The 9,158-nt window shown below is 51.4% G+C and overlaps 1 protein-coding gene across 1 annotated transcript in view; it reads right to left on the reverse strand.

The window, feature by feature from the left end:
- Positions 1-276, reverse strand: part of NOVA2 (NOVA alternative splicing regulator 2) — a 30,284-nt gene extending 30,008 nt beyond the window's left edge. The window contains exon 1 of the mRNA XM_039866252.1: positions 153-276. The gene's annotated coding sequence lies outside the window, so the exon portion shown is untranslated. The remainder of the gene's footprint in view (positions 1-152) is intronic.
- Positions 277-9,158: the final 8,882 nt, after the last annotated feature.

Genomic DNA, 9,158 nt, shown 5'->3' on the forward strand with positions numbered 1-9,158 from the left:
CCCTCCCCAACTCCCTTCACGGTTCCCAGGTTTAGGGAGCGGCGCCCTTCCCCTCCCTAGAGCCCTTGCACCTGCCGATTGGGGGGAGAGGAGGATGGAGAAAGGCGAGGCCCCCCGCCCGCTCCCCTGCTCCGAGCGCAGCCCTTTCTCACCTCCCGTGTTGCTGCGCTTGGTGCAGACCACCTCGGGGGGCGTTTCGAGGGGCCTCTTGCGGGAATCCGGGGCCTCGGCTCCATGGGGGGCCTGGGGCGGCAGCTGCTGCTGCTGCGGCAGCTGCGGCGGCGGCGGCGGCGGCTGCTGTGGCGGCAGCGACGGCTGCTGGGGAGGCTGGGGTTGCGGCGGCGGCGGCGGCGGGGGCGGCAGCTTGGCTGCAGGGGAGCCGCGGAGGCGTGAAAAGGCCGTGCACCGCGCGGCCATCATCCCTCATGGTCGGGGGGGACGAAAGCAGGGGGAAGGAAAGGAAAGAAAAAGGATAGGAAAAACAACATGGAAAGAATCAGGAGAAGGAAAAACTGGCTCGAGACTGGATGTAACAGGATCCCGAGGACTCAAAGTCCAATCAGAACCAGAGAAAACAAAAGAGTAGATCCAAATCAAAAGTAAGCAGAAATTAGAGACAGAACTTCTCTTACAAGACAGAAAACCAGCTCAGGCTCTAGAGAACAGAGACTCAGAATGAAACAAACTCCAAATAGAGACAGAAACAACAAACACAACTGCTGCCGGCGGCAGGGCTGGAGGTGGCTGCTGGCCCGAGCATCTTCTTCCCGGAGGCTTCCACAGCGGCCTGGCCCCGCCCACCCGCGCAAGGCCACGCCCATGTCGGTTAGGGCCACACCCCTCGGAGTCCCATTGGTCTGCCGTTGAAGTATAAACCACGCCCCAACTGTTGACCACGCCCCTCCCGCAGCTGCGAGAGGGACCGAGCTCCCCAAGGCTACAATAAGGACCCTGGGCTCATCCACACTTTCCCTACCCCCTCACCTGTAATGAACGTTTATTGAGCACTTACTACGGTCTAGTTCTAAGTAAGCGCTTCACAAACGTCACCACATTTAATCCCCAGAGCCGCCAACTCTGTGAGGTACTTATCATCCCCATTTTACAGACGAGGAAACTGAGCCTCTGAGATGTGACAGCACTTGGTCGAGATGAGAAATCCCGTGTCACATGTCTCCCACCCCTGACAGCTGGGACGTTTACCCTCAGATCTCGCATCCATCCTTAGAAGAATCAACACAGGATGACTGCAAGGGCTCAGGTGATTGATTCAATGAACACCTGAGTTAAAGCACGTAGCGCTGAGCGTAGGACCCAACTGGTGCTCAATTCAATCAACAGCACTTATGAGCCACCTACTATGTGCCAGGGACTGTTCCAAACACTGGGATACAACAGGGAACGAAATGGTCTTGGCCCTTGAAAAGGACTACCACTCATGTCATTAGCAAAACCTAATTTTCGGATGACGCAGTGGAGGCCTGGGAGCACGGAGTGTGGCTTGTCCAAAGGCCCGCAGACAGACAGAGGGAAAGCTAGGGTTTGAACGCAGGATAAGCTTAATTTCAGAGCCCGAAGTCATTGGAAGAAGAGGGCCCTTCTTTGGAATTGATCACTGCTAATATTCAATATTCTCTGATACGTGAATCTTCTTCTCTCTGGATTCCTGGTCTCCAAGGGTTCTTTCCCTCCCAGGTCTTCTGGAGACAAGATTAGGCTCAGAGGAGGCCTGGATGGGGGTGATTGTGGCAGCTAGGGGCCCGTCCCTCTGCTCTATCCCATTGCAGCTCCTTCTTTGCCATGCTCCCAGGTCCCTAGGATGGGCAGGGTAGCAGATGGCCTGGGGTGGATGGGGTGGCTGCCCATCTGTCCCCTCCCCCCTCATTGTCCCTGGAGCCAAGGGGGATGGTAGGGGGCTGTGGTCCACTGCAGTCTGGATCCTCCCCCTCCATCTTCCTGGAGGGAGCTGAGGAGCTGGTTGCCATGGAGATGAGGAAGAGGCGAGAGGGATGCAGGGAGATACTGGGGTCAGGCAGAGATCCACACCTTAGACCCTTTGAGTCACATATGCTCACACGACACAGGTGCACATCCCAACATCTGTGGAGATGGGCATAAAGTCTCCCATCCCCAGTCGCACAGGGCCTCATGCAGACACACAGGTACACATTCAACAGTTTCACACAGGCACACTCGATGCATGAAGATGACTCATGGGGGAATAGGCGCGCACACACGCGCGCACACACACACACCCATAATGCATAATGTACATTCAGTCATGTGGAGCCAAAGCCACTCCACGGGCTCACGCACACAAATAGACACACACACCTCTAACATCCGTGTATATCCCAGATGCATATCCTCAGAGCCAAAACAACTCCACACTTGGCCACACACACCCTGAGAAGTTACCAGTACATGATCACAGCCACAAGACAAACACCTATGTTACATAAGGCATACATGTTAGTGACGTGTGAGATACAGACAGCCAAACAGACTCAATCGTGCCTTCCACACAGATTGGGCAGTCACACACATTGACATACGTGGCCCATGTAGTCTAACGCACACAACACATGAGACCTCACAGGCTACTCAGCGACATCACAACACGCGTGGAGTCCTGCATGCTGCTCGGCCCCCACCGCCAAGTCATGCCTGCAGCCCCAGCTTCACACGCCCCCCCTCGTTTGGACACACACAACAGCATGGTCGGTCACGCACTCACACTCACAGACAAACACAAACCTCCTCCTAGATATTTTTAAACCCAGGCTAGTTCTGCTGCTATGGCAACCACCCCAAACCCATTGCCATAGCAACCCAACGTCAGCTTTCCAAGCACCAAATCCTGGGGGATTGCAGGGCCCCAATCAGAGGCCGGTGGAGGGGGCTGCTGCATTCTCTGCCATCATCCGTGCCACCCCGGTACTCCCACCCTAGAGCCTTCAGGGGAGCAGCCACCCGAGACTGGGCAGGGGCCGGATCCAGGGACACCATCAGGCCGGGCAGGGGCAAGGGCAGGCCTCTACTTGGTTTTCCTTCCTGCCCATCAGAGAGCTTCATGCAGGGGCTAATGGGACAAAGGTCAGCCTGCATCTGGACACACACAAGCCTGGGTTCAAATCCTGACTCTGCCATTTACATGCTATGTGACTTCAGCATGTCTTTATCCTCTCTGAGACTTACGTTCCTTAATCTGGAAAATGTTGCTGCTGTTGCTGTCAAGCACTAACTTCCCAAAGGACTATTGTGACTCGGTGGTGAAAAGCCCAGGCCGACCTGCATCCATCCAAATTCCCGCCCTTCCACTTTCTAGCTGCATGAACTCAGGAAAAGGCCTTCCCTTCTTTGCAACAAAGTCGGGAGGCAAAGAGTAGCCCAATTATACAGGGCCGCTGGGAAGAGTCCCAGCAGAGGGGCGTGGCCACTGACGTTAAGACCCGCACTGTATTCCAACTTATTTAAATCTTAAGCATGGCCCGAGGGGTCGGTACTATTATTATTCTTGTTTTGCAGAAGAGGTAACTGAGGTTTACAGAGCTGGACTGGGATCACACACAGCTACACAGTTTTGAAGCATGAAATTTGAACCCTAAGACATGTCCTTAGCCATTTCTCTCTCCTGCCTCTCAAAGACAGGAGCTTGGAGAAGGGTGGTAGAATGGTGGATTCTAGGAAATGTTTTCCAGCCTTAGTTTTCTAGCCTGCAAAATGGGAGTTCAAATGGTCTTGCCAGCTGCAGTGTTGGAGGATCTATGAGGTAGCTTGCACCTGGAGGCTTTGAGGACAGGCTGGCACACCAAGGCAGATTGGGAGGGGGTGGGAGAGTGGGCAGGTGGGTAGGCAAAAGAGGGTGGGGACTGGCTGGGGCTCAAGCCCTGCTTTTCTCTTTCCCAGCCCTGTGACTTCAGGGATGAGCTTTGTCTAATCTGAGCCTCAGTCTTCCCATCTGTCACCTGGGAATCATAATGGTGTGGTGAGGAGTCCAAGAGCTAAAGTAGGTAAAACCACTTGGCACGGGTCCCGGCGAAGAGCTGATACTAATATCATCCATCCCATCTGTACATAGGATTTAGGAAAGGCAGGACTGTGTTGTGCATGGTTTTGCAAATGTTTTTGATCCATAGTAAGAAATACACTTAATCATGATTCAATGCATATGGCGCCGTGCAAGAAAAGTTTCATAAAATCAGACTTCACCTACACCTCTGTCTGTCCTATAGTATGTCTAAACTATAAGCACAGACTCTGCTTTGCTCTATTCTATTGAAAAACGCTGGTTGATTTCACAGTCCACTAGCCAGTCGTGACGATCGGTATGAAAAATCCTGAGGTGGTAGCTACAAGACGGAATCCCAGAATTTCTGGTAGATTTTAAGTAGGGGGGGGTGACATGGGCACCAGAGGGGCGATGGAGGGGAAGGGGCCAGACGGGCTGGGATGGAAACAGAAGACTCCAGGGAAGAGGGGGTTCTTTGCCTGGACCCCAGTAGAGGCAGGGGAGTTGGAAAGATGTAGTCAGAAGCCAATACAAAGCAGTTAACACAGTGCATCACACACGATATATAGTGGGTTATGAGTATCGACCCTGAAGATAGATTCTCACTCATCCACCTGACAAAATTTGAGCACTTACTATATAACAGTGAACAAAACAGACATAAATTCCTGACCTCGTGAGCTCACATTCTAGGCAGATAGACAATAAACAAGGAAAAGAAGTAAAATATATATTGTGTCAGGTGACGATAAATGCCATGGAGAAAAATACGTCAGGGAAGGGGATGAGGGGTCCAGGTGCAGGGGGCAAGGGAGGGGCTGCAGTTTTAAACAGAGTGGACAGGGAAGGCCTCACTGAGGAGGTGACATTTGAGCAGAAGAACTGAAGGAGGTGAGGGAGTGAGCCATGTGGATCTCTGTGGGTAGAGGGGTCCAGGCGGGCAGAGGGAAGAGCAGGTGCAAAGTCCTTGAGGCAGGAGCACACCTGACACGTTGGAGAAAGGAGGAGGAGACCAGGGAAGCTGGAGAGTGGGAGGGATGAGGCCAGAGAGTTAGGGAGGGAGCCGACTGTGTCTGCCTTGGGGGCCACAGGAAAAACATAGCTTTGACTCTGAGTGGGATGGGACCAGAGAAGAATTTCGAGGTGATTAACGTTTTATCACGAGACCCTTCTGGTTGAGTGTGAAAAATACTATGTCAGGGGAAGAAGTGAGGAGCCCAGTGAGGTGATCATGACAATCCAGGTGAGGGGGTGCCGATGGCTGGATCTGGGTGAGAGACAGCAGGGGAGGCGGGAAGACATCACTGGGGTCCTGATTCTCTCATGTGACTTTGGGCAAATGATTTCCCCAGTCTTGAACCTCGGTTTCCCCATTTACAAATGGGGTGATAATAAAACACCCACCTCTCAGAGCTCCTGGCTTGTCTCAGTGTGAGAGTTGAGATAGAGCCCTCGGCACAGACTGCGTGCTCAGCAAACACTGCCTGTCATTGTCACTGATATTATCCCCCAGGTTCCCAGACCACGGAAAGTCTGTGTTCTGTCCAGTAGGGCAAGGATGGGCTTCGGGCAGGAGACGAAGAGAGAGGAGTTTTGACTTTGCACGGTGATTGTGTGCTTACCTGATGCTGGGGACATGTGAGTCAGAGAATCTAGGAGTGAGACTCCATGAGCTGAGAGGGTCTTCAGGGTTTTTTTGCTGTTGTTATGGTTCCTACCAGCCTCTTTGTAGCGTGGGGAAATGGAGGTCCAGAATGGTTTTAGCGTGCCCGCGAGCCTGCAGTGAGGTGGGGGCCGAGCCAGGGCTGGAATCCGTCCTGTCCACTGTCTCTCAGCCCTGTGCGCCCAGTCCTGGCTGCCTCCTCAGTGATTATGGCAACTGGCTGCCTCCCCTCCCCCCAGACTCAACATCTTCCTATGACTTCCTACTGCCTCTGGGATAAATTCCAAACTCTCCCAGTTGCTCAGGCCAAAAACCTTGCATTCGCCCTTGACACCCCCTTCCTTCCCTTACACCCACATGTCATCCATCAGAAATCTCTTCTGCTGCACCTTGAGATTCTGAATCTGACCCTACCCCGCCACCTCTATCGATGCCACCAAGGTCCAGGCCGCCAGCAGCTCCCCGCTGGATTCTCACAGGAGCCTCTTCTCTGGCCCCCATCCCCAGCCTTCCACCCCTACCTAGCCTTTCAACAACCAGAGTCGTTCTTTTAAAAAGCAAGTCGGATCCTACACTGTGCTGCATGCAAGAGAATTTTTTTTCTTAAAAAAAGGGATTTCTGTAAGAACACTGGGGAACGATGTAGATTCCTCGCATCTCTCCATAGGGGGTGGCTTTACGAATATTATGAATGGGGACACAGAGGCATGAGGAAAATTAAGTCACTTGTGACAGAGCTGGGATTTGAACTCTAGCAGCCTGGCTTCAGAAGCTACCCCCTTAACAATTTCGTCACACTGCCACCGTTTCTTACTTTTTCCTCTCTTCTCTGCCAAGTATCTCCAAGTTTCCCCACTCCCACCAAAAAATTATCCCCCTCCTGGGAAATCTGGATGCTTCTCTAGCCTAGAACCACAGTGCCTAGGCTTCAACCGACTCTATGCAATCATCTCTGGTTGAATTTAATTTTAGTAATTTTCCCCCTTCCTCTGCCACCTCCCATAGGCACCCACTCTAGGGTGCTGAATTTTTGGCCTTCAGTCTTTCTTCTATCCTTTCAGTAAAATCCATCCACATCCTTAAAGTTAATTTTGTTATATGTGTGTCTTAAACTTGCAAAAATGCCGCTGAGCTATAAACTCATCTTTCTTTCGTTGTGCTTTCTGAGAGCTCTCTTTGCGGCTGTGCTTATTTCTAGCTCGTGCTGAGCGAATCTACAGACCCGTGGAGAGGCTGCCTGCGTTTAAGTCCCAGTCTGGCTGCTCACTAGCTGGATGACCTGGAGCGAGTTACTTAACCTCTCTGGGCTCTCGTTTCTCCATTTGTAAAAGGGATGTTGTTAAATAACGGTATCTTTCTCATAGGGTCATTGCAAGTGGGCATCTTAAAGTGTTTAGCATCAAGCCCTTACTAAGCATTCATGTTAAGCTTCTTCTTTTATACGCTGTGTGGTATTCCGTTATGTATTTCACATTCCGCTTCTCCAGCTCTGTTAATGGCCGTCAAATTCCTTCCAACCCTTTGCTACCCAAACCGCGCTCAGTGCTCGTTCTCATACGTACGTCATTCACGAGCCTGCTGGAGAGAAGGGAAACTGGGTTGTCAGCCATCCTCTTATTTAAACTTCACAGTATTGCCAGATTGCTCTCCAGAAAGGATGCACTGGATTCCACGCCTACCGGCAGGGCCGGATGACCGTTCTTCCATACACTTCTCTAGAACTTGGTGTTCTTAGACGGTCTAATTTTGGCCAATCAAATGGATGTGAAAGTTCTCACTTTATGTACTCTCTTATGTAGATCGGCTTGGTTTCTCTGGGCTTCTTTAGTCTTCAACGCCACCCAGAATTACTAAAAAAAAAAACCACACCAAAAATCCCCAAAAACACATGCATCTCTCTCTCTGTCTCTCTCTCTCTCTCTCTCTCTCGCTCTGTCTCTCCCTGTAAGGCTTTGGATACTAACACATTAATATTTTAGTCCCTGTCACAGTAAACAGGGATCATAACAGTACCTCCCTCCTATATTGTTAAGAGGATTCAATGAGATGGCGATGGCCACGCTTTGCTGAGTGTTTACTGCATGGCAGGTACTGTGCTCAGCACTTTACATGCATTAATTCATTTATTCCTCACAAAACACTGTGAGGCACATGCTGCTGTTATCATGTCCACTTTACAGATGAGGAAACTGACACACTGAGCAATGGACTATAAGACACAGAGCTGGGGTTCAAACCCAGGGAGACACGCTCACTAACAACTTCGCTGCCTTTTAATGAGATGATACAGGGCAAGCACCTAGGGCTTAAGGAGTTATCTGTATTACCACAGCTCTAATAATCAGATGGGACAATCCAGAGGGGCTTGATGAACGCTTGCCGATTGCCTAAACAAATTCGATAATGGATTTCGCTTTTGGGGTATTATACAGGCATAACCATAATAATAGCATCTCACATTATGTGTGTGAAACCTGGAAGGGACTCACCTGGGCCTCTGTGTCCCCATCTGTAAAGGATAGGGTTTGACAAGACCCCTGTTCCTATCCTTTTCACAGCTCCTCTGTTTCTTAAATCAAAGCACTTATAACTGTCACAGTTGCTCTCCTTTCCAGCACTCAACGGGTACCAGGTCCTGCTCCAAGCTTTTCTGTGAATGAGGTCGGTGGGCAGTTCCCACCCGACTCTCCGCCTATTCGGTGGCTGCGCCCATTGGACGTGGCTGGACGCACACTACAGTGAGCTCGAGCTCGCTGCAATTCCATGATCACTCGCTTGGGGCGCGCTGCCTAGAAGCCTTACCCACGTCCATTCACCCTCCCGCGCTCTTGGAAGACTATGTCACACCTTGTCCTCTGTCCTTCAACCTCTACCACCTCCTCTCCGTCCTCAGTCTCACCTTTAACCCTGCACCTGCTTCACAGAGAGAAGAGAGGCCATCAGAATAGACCTTCAGCAGGTCCCAGGACATCTGCCCCCTCCCTGCACCTGAGACCCCGTTCTCTGCCCTTCCTCCTGTCAACGTCAGACATACTCCCGGCCAAGCCACGTCTTCGCGGGCACGCTAGGCCCATCCTTTCTCGCCTACCCAAGGACAGGAGTCAAGCGGTTGGCTCTTTCCTGCGTCATAAATTTTCCCCTCTCTGCTCAGTCATTCTCAAGGGTGTAAAAACACGTGCTGATACAAACATGGTCGTTCGCCGCGTCCAGCTACAGCTCCAATGTCCTACTGCCTTTTACAACAAAACCCTTAAAAAAACCCCGATGTCTCCAGTTCCTTTCTTCCAAGCCTTCTTGAATCACTCCAATCAGGGTCTGGCTCCGCTGCTTGGCCAAATAATAATAATAATAACTCTTGAGGTTACCAGTGACCTCTAAGTGGCTCAATCCAATAGTTCAGTCATCCACCCTCTTGTGACCTGAACTTTCCAACTGATCGTCACACCCTCTTCCTAGGTTTTTCATCCCTTGGCTTCTAAGACA

The sequence above is a fragment of the Pteropus medius genome, unplaced genomic scaffold, assembly GCF_902729225.1.
Source record: "Pteropus medius unplaced genomic scaffold, Ma_sr-lr_union100, whole genome shotgun sequence".
Lineage (NCBI taxonomy): Eukaryota > Metazoa > Chordata > Mammalia > Chiroptera > Pteropodidae > Pteropus > Pteropus medius.